The following is a 20,566-nucleotide window of genomic DNA, read 5'->3' as shown; positions in this document are numbered from 1 at the left end:
CCAGACTCACCCCCTACTCCCCCTCCCCCAGACTCATCCCCTACTCCCCCTCCCTCAGCCCCCCCCACTCCCCACTCCCCCAGACTCACCCCCCACTCCCCCAGACTCACCCCCCACTCCCCACTCCCCCAGACTCACCCCCCACTGCCCCTCCCCCAGACTCATCCCCCACTGCCCCTCCCCCAGACTCATCACCTACTCCCCTCCCTCAGATCACCCCCCACTCCCCCTCCCCCAGACTCACCACCTACTCCCCCTCCCCCAGACTCACCCCCCACTGCCCCTCCCCCAGACTCACCCCCCACTGCCCCTCCCCCAGACTCATCCCCCACTGCCCCTCCCCCAGACTCATCACCTACTCCCCTCCCTCAGATCACCCCCCACTCCCCCTCCCCCAGACTCACCACCTACTCCCCCTCCCCCAGACTCACCCCCTACTCCCCCTCCCCCAGACTCACCCCCCACTGCCCCTCCCCCAGACTCACTCCCCACTCCCTCAGACTCACCTCCCCACTCTCTGAGCCCCACCCCCAGAAGGGGGCGTGACACCAGCTCCTGTCAATCACGCTGGGTGGGAGGGGAGTGAAAGTTTGGGAATGTGCGGCTCCCAGCGGACGGAGCAAACTCGCCCAGAGCTGGTCCTGGGGACAGCGGCTTCAGGAGACAGAGACCCCCCTCCCGGGGGGTGAGGGACAGGGAGACAGAGACCCCCCTCCCGGGGGGTGAGGGACAGGGAGACAGAGACCCCCCTCCCGGGGGGTGAGGGACAGGGAGACAGAGACCCCCCTCCCGGGGGACGGGTCCGAGCGGGACAATGCCAGCCCCATCACCTTATCACTTTTCCAGACCAGTTTGTGAGTGAAGCCGCTGGACGGAGAACTGATAAGGACATGTGTCTGAGCACAGCTTCCAGACCCAGCTCTGTCTCTGTCTGTGTCTGTGTGTGTGTGTCTCCCCCCTGTGTGTGTGTCTCCCCGTGTGTGTGTGTCTCCCCTTGTGTGTGTGTCTCCCCCCTGTGTGTGTGTCTCCCCCCTGTGTGTGTGTCTCCCCCCTGTGTGTGTGTCTCCCCCCTGTGTGTGTGTCTCCCCCTGTGTGTGTCTCCCCCTGTGTGTGTCTCCCCGTGTGTGTCTCCCCGTGTGTGTGTCTCCCCCGTGTGTGTGTCTCCCCCGTGTGTGTGTCTCCCCCGTGTGTGTGTCTCCCCCGTGTGTGTGTCTCCCCCGTGTGTGTGTGTCTCCCTGTGTGTGTCTCCCCCGTGTGTGTGTGTCTCCCCCGTGTGTGTGTCTCCCCCGTGTGTGTGTGTCTCCCTGTGTGTGTGTCTCCCCCGTGTGTGTGTGTCTCCCCCGTGTGTGTGTGTCTCCCCCCGTGTGTCTCCCCCCGTGTGTGTCTCCCCCCTGTGTGTGTGTCTCCCCCCTGTGTGTGTGTCTCCCCCCTGTGTGTGTGTCTCCCCCGTGTGTGTGTGTCTCCCCGTGTGTGTGTCGCTGTGTGTGTGTCTGAGTTCCTCTCTGTCTGTGTCTCTGAGTTTCTGTCAATGTGTGTGTACGCGCCTGTGTGTGTCTGAGTTTCTCTCTCTGGGAGTTTCTGTCTGTGTGTGTGTCTCCCCCTGTGTGTGTGTCTCCCCCTGTGTGTGTCTCCCCGTGTGTGTGTGTCTCCCCGTGTGTGTCTCCCCGTGTGTGTGTGTCTGAGTTCCTCTCTGTCTGAGTCTGAGTTTCTGTCAATGTGTGTGTACGCGCCTGTGTGTGTCTGAGTTTCTCTCTCTGGGAGTTTCTGTCTGTGTGTGTGTGTTTGAGGGGGTGGGGGAAATAAGGTGTAAGTCTAACGCAGACAGATTAACAAGGGGTCGCGGGGATGGGGAGCGGTTTGGGGTGTTGATGGGGTTTTGTGAGCTATTTTCTAACTGTTTAAATCTGGGACAGTCTCCACTTCACTTCAGGCGAATTGCTCGAATGTGACTGTGTTCCTCCCCAGAAAAGCTGCAGCTTCCTCTTTAATAACAAGTGCGTGAGCTTTGATTTGTAGAAAATTTCCAGCCAACATCTTCCACAATCCTATCGGATTGGAGAGCTTTCGGGTGGTCTGTCGGTGGGATGTACATGTTCCTGACCTGCTGATGTTTCTCTCCCGCAGTAAATGCTGCTCTTCCAGGGATTGGGAAGACGCCGAGTCCCACCCTCTCCTCCTGCTGTTGCTTTGAGGTATGCTTACGAATGAATTTACTTGACTGTTTCCTCTTGAGTAGCTGTTCCTTATCCAGGTGTCCAACCCAGAACGGCACAGACTGTAATCCAAGCTCTTTAAAGGCTTACATTTATATAGCGCCTTCGACATCCTGGAACGTCTCTTTTGAACAGAATTATCTAGAATTTGTAACCGAATTAGTCTGTTCGTGTTTGCCCTTCACATGAGCGGTTGTTCCCCTCCCAATATTCCTCTCACCCACTTGTCTTTTCAGTCACTGTTTGTTTTTTTAAAGAACTTGATGTATTTATTTCAATTACAAATCTGAATTCCTCACGTCCCTCTGTAAATGCCCCCTTTCCAAACTTAGGGTCCCAGCCACACAGCACGGAAACAGACCCCTTGGCCTACCTCGTCAATGGGGACCACGTTCCCAAATTAAACTAGTCCCAATTGCCTGGGTTTTGCCTGTGACCTTCAAAACCTTTCCTGTTAATGTAGCTGTCCAAATGTCTTTTTAAATGTTTGAAGTGTACCTGCATCTGTCACTTCCTCTGGTGGTTTGTATCATATACAAAGTACCCTCTGTGTGAGAAAGTTGCCCTTTGGGTCCCTTTTAAATCTTTCTCCTCTCTAGTTCTGAGCTCCCCTACCCTGGGGAAAGGACCTTGGCTATTCAGCCTCTCCGTGCCCTTCATGATTTTATAAAACTCTGTAAGGTCACCCCTCAGCCTCCTGTGCTCTAGGGAAAAGAAGTCCTAGCCTATCCAGCCCCTCTTCATAACTAAACCCTTCAGACCTGGCAATATCCTGGTAAATCTTCTCTGAATCCTCTCCAGTTTAATAATATCCTTCCTATAGCAGGGCAACCAGAACCATACACATACTCCAAAGGTGGCCTCACCAATGTCCTGTACAACCTCATTGTCCCAACTCCTACACTGAGGACTAAGCAATGAAGGCAAGTATGCTAAATGCTGCTTTCAACCTGTCTACTTGTGACACCATCATTATGGAGCTATGTACCTGCATCCCTAGGTTTCCCCGTTCAATAACCCCACCCAAGGCTCGACCATGAATTGTATAAGTCATGCCCTGGTTTGTCTTACCAAAATGCAGCGCCTCGCGTTTATCTAAATTAAACTCCATCAGCCCATTGGCCCATCTGATCAAGCTCCCGTTGTAGTCTGAGATAATCTTCTTCACTGCCCACTAGAACTCCAGTGTCGTAACTATTGGAAACACGGCCTAGAATTTCCCCCTCCCCACAGGTTGAGAGAAGGATAACAATTGGGTGAGTTTGCCCCAGAAAGAAACCCGCTCCTTCCTTCCCACCTCCCTGGCCAAGATGGTCCAGCAGTGACTTCCTTAATTGGCAAGTGACTAGACCTTGGTTTCCACATTGTTGGGGATGGAGGCAAATGCCATACTACAGACATTTTCTTTTTAGGAAAAGGACAATCTGCCTTACTCTTTTACGATGTTTTGATAGTTTAATGATGTTTAAACATCTTTTATAGAACAGACAAAGGGAGGATTTGATTTTAAAGTTGTAGAGAGATATACAGCATGGTGACAGACCCTTTGGTCCAACTCATCCATGCCAATCAGATATCCTAAATTAATCCTGTCCCTTTTGCCAGCACTTGGCTGATATCCCCCTCAATCCTTCCTATTCATACATCCATCCAGATGCCTTTTAAATGGTGTAATTGTACCAGCCTCCACCACTTCCTCTGGCAGCTCATTCCATACTCACACCACCCTCTGCGTGTAAAAGGTTGCCCCTTAGGTCCCATCTAAGTTTTTCACCTCTGACCGTAAACCTATGCTCTCTAGTTCTAGACTCCTCCCACCCAGGGAAAAGACCTTGTCTATTTACCCTATCCATGCTTTTATAAACCTCTATAAGGTCACCCCTTAGCCTCTAACACTACAGGGAAAACAGCCCCAGCCTGTTCAGCCTCTCTCACTCAAACCCTCCAACCCTGGTAACATCCATGTAAATCTTTTCTGAACCCTTTCACAACATCCTTCCTCTAGGAGGGAGACCGGAATTGCATGCACTCCTCCAAAGTGGCCTAACAAATGTTCTGTAGAGCCGCAACACGACCTCCCAATTCCTGTGCTCAATGTATTGACTTAAAAAAAGCCTGCATACCGAACGCCGCCTTCACTATCCTATCTACCTGCGACTCCACTTTCAAGGAGCTATGAACCTGCACTCCAAGTCTCTTTGTTCAGCAACTCTTCCCCAGGACTTTACCATTGTGTAAGTCCTTGCATTTATCTAAATTAAACTCCATCTGCCACTCCTCAGCCCATTGGCCCCTCTGATCAAGGTCCTACTCTGAGATAATCTCCTTCGCTGTCCACTACGCCACCAATTTTGGTGTCATCTGCAAATTTACTAACTATACCTTCTATGTTCACATCCAAATAATTTATGTAAATGACAAAAAGCAGTGGACCCAGCACCGATCCTTGTGGCACACCACTGGTCAGAGGTGTCCAGTCTGAGAGGCAACCCTCCACCACCCTCTGTCTTCTACCTTCTTAAACAGCACCAAACATTCAAATCTGTCTCCCTAAATCCTACTGCAAGAAACCAGACCAAATCTGATCCCTTTGTAGCATTCCTGCTCGATTCAAGCTCCTATTCCTCATTATTTCACCCCAGCGTCATATCCTTTGATTCCTTTATCCCCATCTGTCCATTCATGTCTATCCTGGAAATCTGAGCCACTCCCTGTGGCAGGCAGGCTCATGTTCTCTGTGGAAAGGTTACTCCCAAGTTTTCTATCAATTTTAGTCAATGACCATCTCATTTGTATGGCCCCTTGTTCGTAAATAGATTCATCTGCACCCATTTGAATGAGATTGGCTGTACTGCAGTTCCCAGTGTTAAAACAATGTGTGTGTGTGTTGCTGTGGTTAGGCCGGAGCTACCTCTGCTTTGTCCCACCAAGGTCTGCCCTTTATCCCAGGTTGTGGCTCGATAGCCCTCACTGAATCAGCATAATCCTTTCCATTTCCCACCGCAGCAACATCCTAACTCAGGCACCTAACATTTTCATTCCATTTCCCAGCACTTGGCCCATAGACTCGTGTGTTTGCAATGCTGAAGCAAACGTCCAAGTACTATTTGAATGCAGGAGGGTTTCTGCATGGACTACCCTTGCAGAAACTGAGTTCCAGATTCAGGGTGGTGCTGGCTAGTTGGGTTAGCTATGGGAAATGCAGAGTTACAAGGATAAGGTGGATCTAGGTGGTATGTTGTTCAGAGGGCCAGTGTAGACTCGATGGGCCAAATGGCCTACTTCCACATTGTAGGGATTCTTTGAAATGCTTTACCTTACACTTATCAGGATTGAATTTGATTTGCCATTGGTTAGCCCATCTATCTCCTCCTGCAGTCTAATACTCTTCTTCTCACTATTTACCCACCCACCAATCTTTGGATCATCCAGACACTGATCAACCCACCTACATTAAAATCTGAAAGATTCAATTCCACCAGCCCATAAATACTTACCACCCATTTGTTGGTGCAGGAAGAATCCCTGAGTCGTAGGGTCTTGTGTTCAATTTTCTTCAGATTTGACCCCAATCTAGCCAGAGCTTCTATTGCAGTACACGAGCAAGCTGCCCTCTGGAAGAGGTGTTCGCCCAGCCCCTGACTGCTCTCCTGCTGACCATACAGGATTTTGTGGCACACTTTAGAAAAGAATGGAGTTCACCCTAGTATCCTGGACAGAGTTTATTCCTCAGTTAGTTAGTATTAGGAGGCACCACTGATCTTAATGCTGTTTGTGGGATCTTGCTGTGTACACAGTTGTTCTTCCAACATTACAACAATGACTACTCTTATAGAAGCTACTTCCCTGTCTCTGAAATGCTTTGGCACTTCCTGTTGCCTTCAAAAGGTATTATAAAAATGTAAATTCTTCCTTTCTTAGCAAATAGTTTCCAAGTCACAGCCTTAAAGTAAAGGGAAGACCCTTTAGAACGGAGATAAGGAGAAACGTCTTCAGCCAGAGAGTGGGGAATCTGTGGAATTCACTGCCACAGAAGGCTGTGGAGGCCGGGTCATTGAGTATGATTAAGACAGAGATAGATTCTGGAGTATCAAGGGTTACAGGGAGAAAGCGGGAGAATGAGAAATCTATCAACCATGATTGAGTTGCAGGGCTGACTTGATGGGCTAATTTCTGCTCCTGTGTCTTATGGTTTTATGGTCAACAGGTCACTATAGCTGGACCCATCCTAGCACACCTGAAACTGTTTAGACACCACCACCTTGAAACATAAGCCTGTATGTGCATACACAGACACCATGTGCGGTCATACATGCATTGTGTCTCTGGATTAGAATGAACTGTATGAGCTGCACATTCTTTAATCTCAGCCAAGAGCAGGCAGAGTAATTGTAGAGTCCAATCATCAGGTACCCTGAGATCTGTTGACTTTCCATTTCCAGCTTTTTGAAATCCTTCACGATCTTGAGTTCCTGAGAAACGGTGCTGACTTGTGAATGGAATAGACCACAAGATGGCGACAATGCTCCATGATCAAGCTGCTGCTACATGGAGCCAACTGTTTGATGTTAAACCAGTCAATAGTGATGGTAACTAGTGGGAGAAATCAAACTCCTCCAGGCACTGCAACTTGTTACAGTTTTGATTGTTGTTAATGGATGTCTGTATCCAACAGGGGAATTAAAAAAAACTCTTCATCCAGAGAATGTGGAGAAGGCTGAAGGAAGGTAGGAACAGGAGACCCCCCCCCCCCCCCCCCCCAGCTTATCTCTCCACGCTTCAGGCTCACTGCCTTTATTCCTGAAGGGCTTTTGCCCGAAACGTCGATTTCACTGCTCGTTGGATGCTGCCTGAACTGCTGTGCTCTTCCAGCACCACGGATCCAGAATCTGGTTTCCAGCATCTGCAGTCATTGTTTTTACCTCGGAGACAGGTATCCAGGCCCTTGAGCCTGTTCTGCTATTCAGTGAGATCATGGCTGATCTAGTTCCTAACTCCATGTGCCTGCCTTTGGCCAATATCCCTTAAAATTTTGCTCAAAAATCTATCCATCTCCGATTTAACATTAACAACTGATCCAGCCCCCACTGCTGTTTGTGGAAGAGAGTTCCAAACATCTCCCACCCTTTGTGTGTGCAAATGCTTCCTAACATCTCTCCTGAACGGTCTGGCCCTAATTCTCAGATTGTTCCCCCAAATTCTGGAATCTCCAACCGGTGGGAATAGTTTATCTTTACCCCAAGCTTCTAAATTGCAAGCAGTCATGCTGCATTTGTCACCTCTCCCTTAACCTAATCCCTGAAGTCCAGGTATCATTGTTGTGCAGTTGAAGAGGGACTGAAAGGAATACTGTCTGCTGACAACTTGAACTGAAATTGAGCTCAAATTACCTCCGCTTTAGCTGGTGCTGCTTAAAGCTTCTGTCATTAATATCGAGGCCAATAGAAACAGTTTGTATAGTTTAACTAGTCTATTTGGATTCACACCCTGGGCAGGTGGAACCTGATCATGGAACCTCTGGTCCAGAGGTCAGGACATTACCACTATCACACAAGCCCTTGAGTTCTATTTTATAGCAAGGGATTTTCCCCAGAAATCAGGAGATTTCATTCCATGCGATCTGTGTTCCTGGGTGCTGTACAGCCAGTGAGATAGGTTTGAAACTTCACTGTTGTAAAGTAGGAAGTGTGGGAGCAGCAAAAGCCCACAAGCAGTGTCCTGTTAATAACCACCTTAACCCTGCGCTTTTGAGGTGGTTTGCGGGCAGAACGTTGACTGGGACACTAAAGAACTTGCTAGCTCTTTGAACAGTGACAGAGGGATGTCACTTCAGCCCACCCCAAAGGGCCTTGGGTTAACATCTGGCCCAAAGACACAGCGATGGTAACGCTGCACTCCCTCGGTGTTGAAGGCAGAGTGCCAGCTGCACATCTCTGCAGTGGATCACATTCACTACTTCCTACTGTTACCATCACTGAGTCCCAACTGTTTAAGGTAAAGGCTTTCCTGCATTGTGTCAGTGCCAATCTCTGAAGGCCATTAGCAACGAGTACCTGTGGAATCCACCAGTTTCCCGACTCCTGCAAGAGTCATTGAGCAGAATAAGATGTGATGTTCACCCTGCTTTCCTGGCAAAAAGGGGAAGATCCAGATGCTTACATAAAGCGACTCCTTCTGTGTCTCTGACATTTATGCTGATGCTATTTTAACAGCAATGTCTCAGTAAAGGGGCTTATTGCAGCCAGACTGGGATCTTATCATGTCAGGGGCCTATGAAGTAATTAGAACCCAATTTCCTCTTCACCCATACTAATGCCAGTTTCCCATAAAGACTCCCTTGTGATTCGTGGGTATCACTGGCTGGGCCATTATTTATTGCCTATTGCTAGTGGGCCTGTGTAGAGCTGCCTTCTTGAATCACTGCAGTCCATGTGCTATAGGTTGACCCATAATGCCCCGAGGGAGGCAATTCCAGGACTCTGACCCAGCAACACTGAAGGAACGGCAATAGATTTCCAAGTCAGGATGGTGAGTGGCTTGGAGGGGAACTAGCAGAGGGTGGTGTTCCTGTGTATCTGCTGCCCTTATCCTTCCTGGTGGAAGAGATTGTGTTTGGAAGGTGCTGTCTGAGGAGCTTTGCTGAATTTTACCAACAGGAACAAGGTCTGGTCAAGCCTTAGGCAAGAGTGTTTGTAATACTATAAGTTAAATTTGAGGGTCTGGGGAGTGCAAGGAAGTCAGAGTGACTGGAGGAGATTGTGACATGCCCCCTCTACCCTGCCGGTCCCACACACTGCTGGATGTTTGTCTGTGAATGGACTAACCCCTCAGGCCAGCATGACACCTGCCTCAGGCTGAGCAGAACTCTGGAATTAAACTCTTCACTCTCACTCTCACTCTCACTCTCACTCTCACTCTCACTCTCACTCTCACTCTCACTCTCACTCTCACTCTCACTCTCACTCTCACTCTCACTCTCACTCTCACTCTCACTCTCACTCTCACTCTCACTCTCACTCTGATCCAGTTTTGACTCATTACAAACAGATTAGGAGCAGACAGTGGCCATTTGACCCCTTGAGCCTGCCTCACTGGTCAATAAGATTATTGCTGAGCCATTCCTGTTTTGAATTACACTTTCCCACCTACTGCTAATAGACTTTGATTCCCTGCCCAACAATGATCTCTCTTTCACTGATTTTTTTTTTGATAAATGCAATGACCCCAACTCCTCTGCTGTCAGAGGTGGAGCTCCAGAGTTGCGCAATCCTCTGAAAAAACCTTTCTCCTCATCTCTGTCCAAAAAGAGAGGTCGCCCTGTTATAGGGAGGATGTTGTTAAACGGGAAAGGATACAAAAAGCATTTATATGGATGTTGTTGGGTCTAGAAAACTTGAGTTATAAGGAAAGGCTGGATGGGCTGGGATTTTTTTCTCTGGAGCATTGGAGGCTGAGGGGTGACCTTATAAAGGTTTATAAAATCCTGAGGGGACATTTTTAGGGTGAACAGCCAAGTCATTTCTTTAGTGGAGTCCAAAACTAGAGGGCAAAAGTTCAAGCTGAATGGGAAAAGATTTAAAAGGGAACTGAGGGGCAACATTTCCTCAGTGTTCAGGATGTCATCTCAACATTTCCCTGTATAACTTCTATAAATCCTCACTTTATACTCTCTCCTTGGGGAGAGAAATTGCATTTCATGATCCGCCTTAATTAATTGCTGTATCTCCATACTAATTAGACCTACTGTTCTACATCGACCCGCCCACCCCCCCCCGCCCGATGCACTGCTATTTAGGACATAAATTTTGTCATTAAAAAAACTATTGGAACATGCTTAAACTTAATAAAAAGGGTATTTACTTGTACTACGTGATTTAACCAAATCCTTTTCAAAAACTTCAAATGTGCCCACAGACACAGTTATACCACAGTCAGACAGACAGACGGACAAGACAGTACTGCTGGGGAAAGAATATTGTGAGCACAGCTTAAACATCCAACCACAGGATGGAAAGTGACTTCTCTTAGCCCTTTTGATTTTATTATAGAGGGGACACAACACAGATTGTTCCTTGATTTGGTGGTTGATCAGGTGTGCCTACGTCTTATATTAGCATTCATTATTTTAAACTTTCTTGGTTTTTTTTGTTCATTTTTACCTGTGCGCACGCTCAGTTTGCAGACCCTGGATGGTTCGTCTGTCTTGGTGCTTTAACTTTTGAAAGCTGTAGCCTAACCAATCAAAAAGCTCTCATTAGGCAGAATTTCCTTAACTCAATAGACACTGTGGTAGACTCTCAAATGCTGTTCCTCCCTGAGTTTCAAAAAGCAGTACTACTGCACATGTGCAGAATTTGATGGTCAAGTTACAAAACACTCCTGGGATTTCAGTTCTATCGCTGCCCAACTTCAGGTTCAGTTAGATTTTCCCCAAAACGGAAGACAATTCTGGTCCTAATCGCCTAGATTTCCCGGCACCTTGGAATTTTTCAGTCACTCTATTTAGGTTAAACTCTGCTTCCTGCTGAAGTGAATGATTTCACATTTCCCACATTGTGCTTGGCCTGTCAGGTTTTTGCCTACTTAATGGACCTATTTATGCTGCTCTGTAACCTCCCTATGCTGCACTCACAATATTGTTTGTTGCCCATCTTTGTCACCTGTAAATTGAGCCACCAATGTCCTCGCTACCCTCATCATTGACACAGACCCCCACGGGATTCTACTTGTTACATTCTGCCGAGCCGACAAAACTCTTGTGCAACTGGTTTTCTGCCAACCAGCCAATCTTCTGAAGGGGTTAATGTATTACCCACTTCTCCACAAGAATCTGTTTGATTAATAACCTTTGATGTGGAACCTTATCAAATGTTTCTAAAAATCCCAGTACAGTACATCAACAAGCTCCCAGTTAGCCATTGGGCCTGTTACTCCTTCAAAGAATTTAATATGATCGACCTTTTTTCACACAACTATACTCGCTCTTCCCAGTTACCTTCAGGTTTTCTAAGTGCCCAGTTATAACCACTCCAATAATCAATTCAACACCTTCCCCCATGGCAGACATTAAGCTAACTGGTCTATCGTTTCCTGTTTTCTACCTCCCTCCCTCCTTGAATACAGGTGCTACACTCACTACTTTGCAACCTGATGGAAACTTTCTCGAATATAGTACATTTTGGCAAACTAAATCCAACAGATCTACTACCTCAATACCCACCCTTTTTTAAAACCGGAGTATGAATGCCAACAGATCCTGGAGATTTATCCACCAGCAGCTCTGTCAGTTTGTTCAGCACCACTTCCCACATGATTGTCATTTCACCAAGTTCCTCGCTCTATCCTGCCAACAGATTACAGCTATTCCTGTGAGGTTTCCGTAGCCTCTATCAGAGTGACAGAAGCAGTGCATTTGTTCACTTTATCTCCAGTTTCTTTTATAATCTACTATTAACTTTCCAGTCTTCTAGAGGAGCAACACTCAATTTACTTAAAGTCTTGCAGATGCTGGAGATCTGAAAGAAAAACACACAATGCTGAAAAACCTGGGTCTGGCAGTGTCTGAGAGAGAGAGAAAAACCACTCCTGTTTTAAATTCAATCTGACTCCTTTTAACTTTATTTGCTCTTCCGTTTAAGAAAGCAGTAAGAACACTTTGTCTTTGCTGTTCTTTATCTTCTGACCTGCCACTTCCTTCCTTGCATTTTCTATGTGGTCTGTCCCTTGAAATCTTCCTTATAATAGGAATATGCTGTCTCTGCGTATTCTGTAATATTCTCTCAAATATCTGTCATGTCTTAATCAATCTATCACTTTGCCTATTATCCCTGTTCACTTCAGCTAGCTGAGCTTTCATGGCTACGTAGTTGCCATTATTTAAGTTTAAAACACTAGTCTTAGGCCCAGTATCCAACTGGATATCCAGTTCAATTATCATGGTTGCTGCTGCCGAGAGATATCTTTACTCTGAGGTTTGCCATACTTCACTGAAATACCGGATAATCTTATTTGTTCATGTGAAGAGTATGCAACAGGAATGGACTAGCTAGATGAATGGTGTCCATATAGTAATGTCCATGTTCTTACCAACTCCTTATTGGGTTGTGTGTTCCTGCCTCTGCTATTTTCAGTTTGTATTGGTCACCGCTGCAGGAATTCTGTTTCGGCTTTTACCATTCGCCCTGCTCCCAGCACTGAGCTGAGGAGGAGGCTCAGAGGCAGCAGTGATTTCAGTTTTAATATTTGTGTAAATATGGATAATGTGTAAACTAATCACTCTGCCTTCACTCTCTGTGCACAGCCCCTTTGTGAACCGATTACATGTAACTCTCTGGTGAGGATTTCTGTTTTGTTGTTACAGATGGCAGCAGCAGTCTATTCCTGGGTGAAATCTCTGTTTTGATGGAGTGAGAGACTTGGTCTGTTTCTCCTTGTTGAAAAGTTTCAATTTTAGCCATAATTTTTTTGAAGATGATTTGTTTGCTCCCCCAGTTGCATAATGAACAATCTTTGTGCAATTAGTTGTTAATTAGAAATTCACTAAAGGTTCACATTTATGTTCCTCATCTAAAATGATACCTTTGTGCAGATTGGACTAAACCACATAACAATGATGATCACATTACACATCTTCTCATGGACTAATTTCATTTTCCCCACCAGATTTTAATCATTGACACTAACTGTGTGAAGTCCAGCCTGCAGCTTGGGTCCTAAAGGAATTTGTATGTAATCTGACCAGAATGTTACAGAGCTCAGTAATAATCTCCTTTTACTAATTTTAAACTGTTTTTCAAAAACTGCCATTGGGTTTGGGATGAAGGAGGACTTTCTGTAGCTAAAGGTAATGGTGGCTGGCTGACTGTCTGTGTTAATAGGATGTGGGTATCCCTGCCAGAATGTATTAGCAAAGGGCACAGTGAGCTGCCTTTACAACCCAATGCGCTCCATGTGGTATGGGTACACACAGTGCTGTTAGGGAGGGAATTCCAGAAAATTAACCCAGCAACAGTGAAGGAACAGCAAATCGGGATGGTCTTAACCATAGCAGTATAGAAAGGTTACAGCACTGACTGAGGCCAGTCAGCCAAGTTAACTAGCTTAATCCCACTTCCCCAACACCCTGTCTGCAGCCTTGCAGGTTGCGCTGCTGCAGGGACAGGCCTAAGTTCATTTTCAAATGAATTGAGGGTTTCTACCTCTACCAGCAAACTGGGCAGCAGGTTCCAGACACCCAGCACCTCCAAGAGAAATTATTCCTCCACATTCCTCCCCCCACAAATCCTGCTACCAACCCCCTGCATCTTTCCTGCCTTATCTACCGGTCCTCCAACCTCTGGGACCAATTGCCATGTGCTCCCAAAGCATGTCAATTCCTCTCTCCCCCTCCATTCCCTCCCAATGAGTCATCAGAGGTAGAGGCACATTGTTGGATTGTTATTCTGGAGTTGCCTCGAGGGGACTTGGGGTGCCACTTACTGACTCTGCTGTGGGGTAAAGGTCACAGTAGGTAAGCCATGACTGGTTTGGGAATCCATTTCAGAAGCTGTTAAGACTTTTGACCATGTTGTGGTGTGGACTTGGTGAACTGCTCACTAATCCAGAAGTTGCATGCTCATAATAGAGTCAGAGATATACAGTACGGAAACAGGCCCTTTGATCCAACCCGCCCATGTCGACCAGATATCCCAACCCAATCTAGTCCCATCTGCCAGCACCTGGACCATATCCCTCCAAACCCTTCCTATTCATATACCCATCCAAATGCCTCTTAACTGTTGCAATTGTACCAGCCTCCACCACATCCTCTGGCAGCTCATTCCATACACATACCACCCTCTGAGTGAAAAAGTTGCCCCTTTTATATCTTTACCCTGGCAGCATTCTTGTAAATCTTTTCTGAACCCTTTCAAGTTTCACAACATCTTTCCGATAGGAAGGAGACCAGAATTGCATGCAATATTCCAACAGCCGCAACATGACCTCTCAACTCCTGTACTCAATACTCTGACCAATAAAGGAAAGCATGTCAAGTGCAGCCTTCACTATCCTCTCTACCTGCGACTCCACTTTCAAGGAGCTATGAACCTGTACCCCAAGGTCTCTTTGTTCAGCAACACTCCCAAGGACCTTACCATTAAGTGTATACGTCCTGCTAAAGATTTGCTTTCCCAAAATGCAGCACCTTGCATTTATCTGAATTAAACTCCATCTGCCACTTCTCAGCCCATTGGCCCATCTGGTCAAGATCCTGTTGTAATCTGAGGTAACCCTCTTCGCTGTCCATGACACCTCCAATTTTGGTGTCATCTGCAAACTTACTAACTGTACCGCTTATGCTCGCATCCAAATCATTTATATAAATGACAAAAGGTAGAAGGCCCAGCGTCGATCCTTGTGGCACTCCACTGGTCACAGGCCTCCAGTCTGAAAACAACCTTCCACCACCACCCTCTGTCTTCTACCTTTGAGCCAGTTCTGTATCCAAATGATGAGTTTTCCCTGTATTCCATGAGATCTAATCTTGCTCACCAGTCTCCCATTGGGAACCTTGTTAAACACCTTACTGAAGTCCATATAGATCACATCTACCGCTCTACCCTCAATCCTCTTTGTTATTTACTCAAAAGTCTCAATCAAGTTTGAGAGACATGATTTCCCACACACAAAGCCATGTTGACTGTCCCTAATCAGTCCTTGCCTTTCCAAATACATGTACATCCTGTCCCTCAGGATTTCCTCCAACAACTTGCCCACCACTGAGGTCAGGCTCACTGGTCTATAGTTCCCTGGCTTGTCCTTACCACCCTTCTTAAACTGTGGCACCACGTTTGCCGACCTCCATCTTTTGGCACCTCACCTGTGACTATCGATGGTACAAATATCTCAGCAAGAGGCCCAGCAATCACTTCTCTAGCTTCCCACAGAGTTCTCGGGTACATCTGATCAGGTCCTGGGGATTTAACCGCCTTTATATGTTTGAAGACATCCAGCACTCCTCCTCTGTAATATGGACATTTTGCAAGGTGTCACCATCTATTTCCCTACAGTCTATATCTTCCACGTCTTTTTCCACAGTAAATACTGATATACAATACTCATTTAGTATCTCCCCCATTTTCTGCAGCTCCACACAAAGGCCGCCTTGCTGATCTTTTTCTCCCTAGTTACCCTTTGTCATTAATGTATTTGTAAAATCCCTTTGGATTCTCCTTAACTCTGTTTGCCAACTCTATTTCATGTCCCCTTTTTGCCCTCCTGATTTCCCTCTTAAGTATATACTTTCTCTGGAATCTCGTTATCTTATTTCTTCTGAGAATTCTATCTATCCTGTCTATACCTGACATATGCTTTCTTTTTCTTAACCAAACCCTCAATTTCTTTAGCCATCCAGTATTCCCTATACCTACCGGCCCTCCCTTTCACCCTGACAGGAATATAGTTTTTCTGGATTCTTGTTATCTAATTTCTGAAGGCTTCCCATTTTCCAGCCATCCTGTGAACATCCTGAGAGCAGCACGGTGGCACAGTGGTTAGCACTGCTGCCTCACAGCGCCAGAGACCCGGGTTCAATTCCCGCCTCAGGCGACTGACTGTGTGGAGTTTGCACGTTCTCCCCGTGTCTGTGTGGGTTTCCTCCAGGTGCTCCGGTTTCCTCCCACAGTCCAAAGATGTGCAGGTCAGGTGAATTGGCCATGCTAAATTGCCCCTAGTGTTAGGTAAGGGGTAAATGTAGGGGTATGGGTGGGTTGCCTTTCGGCAAAACGGTGTGTACTTGTTGGGCCGAAGGGCCTGTTTCCACACTGTAATGTAATCTAATCTAATCTAATCTGCCCCCAATCAGCTTTTGAAAGTTGTTGCTTAATACCGTCAAAATTGGCTTTTCTCTAATTTAGAACTTCAACTTTTAGATCCAGTCTATCCTTTTCCATCAGTATTTTAAATCTAATAGAATTATGGTCACTGGCCCCAAAGTGCTCCCTCAATGACCCCTCAGTCACCTGCCCTGCCTTATTTCCCAAGAGTAGGTCAGGTTTTGCACCTTCTCTAGTAGGTACATCCACATACTGAATCAGAAAGTTTTCTTGTACACACTTAACAAATTCCTCTCCATCTAAACCCTTAACACTATGGCAGTCCCAATTGATGTTTGGAAAGTTAAAATCCCCTACCATAACCACCCTATTATTCTTACAGATAGCTGAGATCTCCTTACAAGTTTGTTTCTCAATTTCCCTCTGACTATTGGGGGTCTATAATACAATCCCAATAAGGTGATCACCCTTTCTTATTTCCCAGTTCCACCCAAATAACTTGCCTGGATGTATTTCCCGGAATTTCCTCCCTCAGCACAGCTGTAATGCTATCCCTTATCAAAGACGCCACTCCCCCTCCTCTCTTGCCTCCCTTTCTACCCTTCCTGTAGCATTTGTATCCTGAAGCATTAAGCTGCCAGTCCTGCCCATCCCTGAGCCATGTTTCTGTAATTGCTATGATATCCCAGTCCCATGTTCCTAACCATGCCCTGAGTTCATCTGCCTTCCCTGTTAGGCCCCTTGCCTTGAAATAAATGCAGTTTAATTTATTAGTCCTACCTTGTCCCTACCTGCCCTGTTTGACTCACTTCTGTTCTCAGCTGTACCCGTCTCAGATCGATCTCTTTCCTCACTATCTCCCTGGGTCCCACCCCCCCACTTTACTAGTTTCCCTGCCAGTATATTAGTCCCCTTCCAATTCAGGTGCAATCCGTCCTTCTTGTGCAGGTCACTTCTACTCCAGAGATTCCAATGATCCAAAAATGTGATCCCTTCTCCCATACACCAGCTCCTCAGCCATGCATTCATCTGCTCTATCCTCCTATTCCTGCCCTCACTGGCTCATAGCACCGGGAGTAGTCCAGATATTACTACTCTCGAGGACCTCATTTTTAAATTCCTGCCTAACTCTAATCTCCTTTCAGAATCTCAGCCTTTTCCCCTTTTATGTCATTGGCTCCTATTGACAATGACCTCCTACTGGACCCTCTCCCCAGTGAGAACATTCTGCACCCTCTCTGAGACATCCTTGATCCTGGCACCAGGGAAACAACATACCATTCTGCTTTTTCACTGCTGGCCCCAGAAACATCTGTCTGTCCCTCTGACTAGAGTCCCTAACACAATTGATCTCTTGAAACCCGATGTACCCCTCATTGCATTAGAGCCAGTCTCAATACCAGAAACTTGGCTGTTCGTTCTACATTGCCCTGATAATCCATCACCCCCTACATTTTCCAAAACAGCATACTTGTTTGAAATGGGTATAGCCACAGAAAACTCCTGCACTAGCTACCTACCTCTCTTACCTTTCCTGGAGTTAACCCATCTATATGACGGTGTCTGTGACATTTCCCCCTTCTGCCATCCCCTTGCTCTTGTAAATTCCTCATTGGATCGGTTGGAGAGACAGAGGCATTCGATCTGATAGGATTCACAATCAACAGCATTTATTGCAGATATAATCCTCAGTCACATGTAAACTCTCCCTAAACTCCCACGTCCAGCAAGAAGAGCGTATCACTCCACTAAAGGCCATTTTTGCTGCTTTCAATCTATAGACCCACAACATAGCACTCTTTCCTCTACAAAACACTGCTCCTGGTTAAATTAATACTTTTGGCTTATATTTTAAGTTTAATCAAAAGACATAGCTCAATAAAACATTGAATCAAGAAAGAACCCATTCTACTCACTACTGCAGACTTATTTTAAGGCCACACTAAAAATTCACTTATCTTCTGTGCTGTGACCTCTTCCCAGACAGGTTCCTCCAAGATCAGTTGTGAACTTCACTTATTTTTTTAATTTTTCCAGACACGTTCCGATGTCAAGCGATACATGAATTCAACAGCAAATGCTGTAACTGCTAACTCTGTCAGTTAGCAATGTGGGTTTCTCTCTCTCTCCCCGCATTGACCTCACCATGTGCTTCCTTTGTCTGGTCATTTCCTCTCCAAAGTTCCAAAACAATGCAATAGCATAAAAAACAGTAATTGCTGCTCTTGGAATTCGAGGAAATCACCTCCAGCACCTAAAATACCTCAAAAAAGGAGCATCTGTTACAGCCAGAAATTTTCCTGTCCTCCATCTTGGATTACCCAGAATCCTTATTGATGCTAGCATTTTAAATTTTGCAGTCTTCATTAATTAACAATTTAAATTTCATCAGCTGCCAAGGTCCAATTTCAATTCTTGGATTAACCAAGCAGAGTTGAGAGTTACTGATTAAACAAGCCATTCCCATCCCAGCCCTCACTGTGGGTAACAGGACTGAACAGGATCAATAATTCCTAAAGAACTGAACCATCTGATTCAATCTGATCAGGGATGAAGGGATTATTCCGATTTATGGAGCTTGTTCCACCAGATGAACAGAGAACTGCAGATGCTGGAAATCTGAAGCAAAAACAGAACATGCTGGAGAAACTCAGCTTCTGTGGAGAGAAAGAGAAAGGCAGAGTTAATATTTGTAGAGTCTGGCAACTCTTCACAATGTCCTGAAGAAGGGTCACCTGGATTTGAAATATTTACTCAGCTTCTCTTTCTACAGATGCTGCCAAACCTGTGGAGTTTCTCCAGCAATTTTACTTTGGTCAATGGTGTTAGACCAAAAGTCCCATGTTAGCTTTAAACCAAATCTGTACCATTGCAACAAAATGTCCATCCACTTTGGTGTTTTGCTAACAGTGGTCTTTTACCAAGTGGTTACACTACAATGCTAACCCTTTGCTCCATGTTAAAGGTTTCTGTAATGCTGTGCTGTAATGGTTCCCAGCAAGCCAATTTCACTGTTTGTTCAGTGCCATTTGGTCAACATTGTGGAATTCCCTCCTAACAGCATTGTGGGTCTACCTACAGCACATGGGCTACAACGGTTCAAGGTAGCAGTTCAGCCCCACCTTCAGGCTAATTAGGGGGGAAAAAAAATAATCTCTTTACTTTCCTAAATGAGACCCCCTTTATTTATAAGCACTGCTGCCTGGTTCTGGCCTCTCCAATGAGGAAGAACCTTTTCAGTACTGACCCTGTCAGGATCCCCAGTGTACTATCAGATCACTCCTCAATCCCCTAAACACCAGTGGAGATACAAGCTCCACTTACCCACATTTCCTTTTCATGGGGATGACTTATCCTCTCATCCCATGAATCAACAGAATGAACTTTCTTTGAACTGTTTCTCGTGAAATTTTGGTTATTTGTTTTTAAAAGAGACAAAAACTGTAAAAGCTGTACTCTGGATGTGCTCTCGTCATTGCCTTATGTGAATGTAGTGAAGTATCCTGACGTTTATATTCCATTCCGTCTGCAATAAACAAGTGTTTAATTTGCCTTCCTAATCTCTTGTCAATATTAACATTGATATAGTGACTGGTGCCAATCCTCCTCCTGCCTGATTTCATCTCCCTTTAGCAGCCGATCCTTCCACTACTTTTCCTGGCTTCCCTTAAAATGCATCAATACTGATTTGAGAGAGAGAGAGATATGCCGTGTTCTCCCCACTTCCCAGCTAAAAACGTTTCTCATTCCCCATTGGACTGTCTTATGTTGATGACACACTCAGTCCTGGACTCCCTGCTTTGCCTTACTTTATTTACATCTTTGTTTAAACTAAAACTATAAACACATTATCTTGTTTCTGCAATGTACAGAGTACAACTGGATCTCTTCAGTAAATCAAAGCCAGTTTTAAGATTCCGATAACACAGTAAAACATGAAAGCTGAACTTGAGTGGTGTAGTGCTGTCATCTGAGTCTCACTCAAACCCACCACGATATCTGATCGTGTGCATAGTGCCTTCTGGCAAAGAGTTTAAATTGTTCAGCTGCCTCTTTGTAATTGAGAGAAGCAGTGAGGACTGACTGGTGACAGCAAGTGTCTTTCATGTAATCTTATCATCATCCTGCAGAAACATTCGGTCCTCTCCAGGGCTTGTCGGGTCAGGTTTTCGATGATGAAACCATAATTGGCAGAGTTCCATTTTTTAAATTTAAAATGCCTCCTGTTTATTTCTTGATGATTTGGACTAAGGTTGTCCCAGCCCGGAGTTTGATGGAAATATTGCCATTCTCTACTGTTACTACATCATGAGAAACAGATTTCTGTTTTAAATTCACTCACAGGGTGTGGGTGTTGCTGGCTGGGCCAGCACATATTTCTCATCCCTAATTTCCCAGAGAACAATTAAGAGGCAATAATTTTGCTGTTGGTCTGGGGTCATATGTAAGTCAGATCAGGTAAGGATGGCAGATTTTCATCCCCAAAAGTCATTAGACTGGATGAAAGTCAGTGTTCTCTTCTGCATTTTTTAAAATTGA

At 45.8% G+C, this 20,566-nt stretch overlaps 1 long non-coding RNA gene across 1 annotated transcript in view; it reads left to right on the top strand.

Annotated features, from left to right (window-relative positions):
• The first annotated feature begins 657 nt into the window (after nucleotides 1-657).
• The window catches only part of LOC122540876 (uncharacterized), a 37,606-nt gene continuing 17,697 nt past the window's right edge, over nucleotides 658-20,566 (top strand). The window contains exons 1-3 of the long non-coding RNA XR_015753731.1: nucleotides 658-685; nucleotides 1,914-1,994; nucleotides 2,125-2,192. This is a non-coding gene — a long non-coding RNA (uncharacterized LOC122540876). The remainder of the gene's footprint in view (nucleotides 686-1,913; nucleotides 1,995-2,124; nucleotides 2,193-20,566) is intronic.

This window comes from Chiloscyllium plagiosum, unplaced genomic scaffold (assembly GCF_037043375.1).
Source record: "Chiloscyllium plagiosum isolate Xiang-an unplaced genomic scaffold, Cpla_swu_hap1 HiC_scaffold_39, whole genome shotgun sequence".
Classification (NCBI taxonomy): Eukaryota; Metazoa; Chordata; class Chondrichthyes; order Orectolobiformes; family Hemiscylliidae; genus Chiloscyllium; species Chiloscyllium plagiosum.
This window is presented reverse-complemented; position numbering and strand designations above follow the sequence as displayed.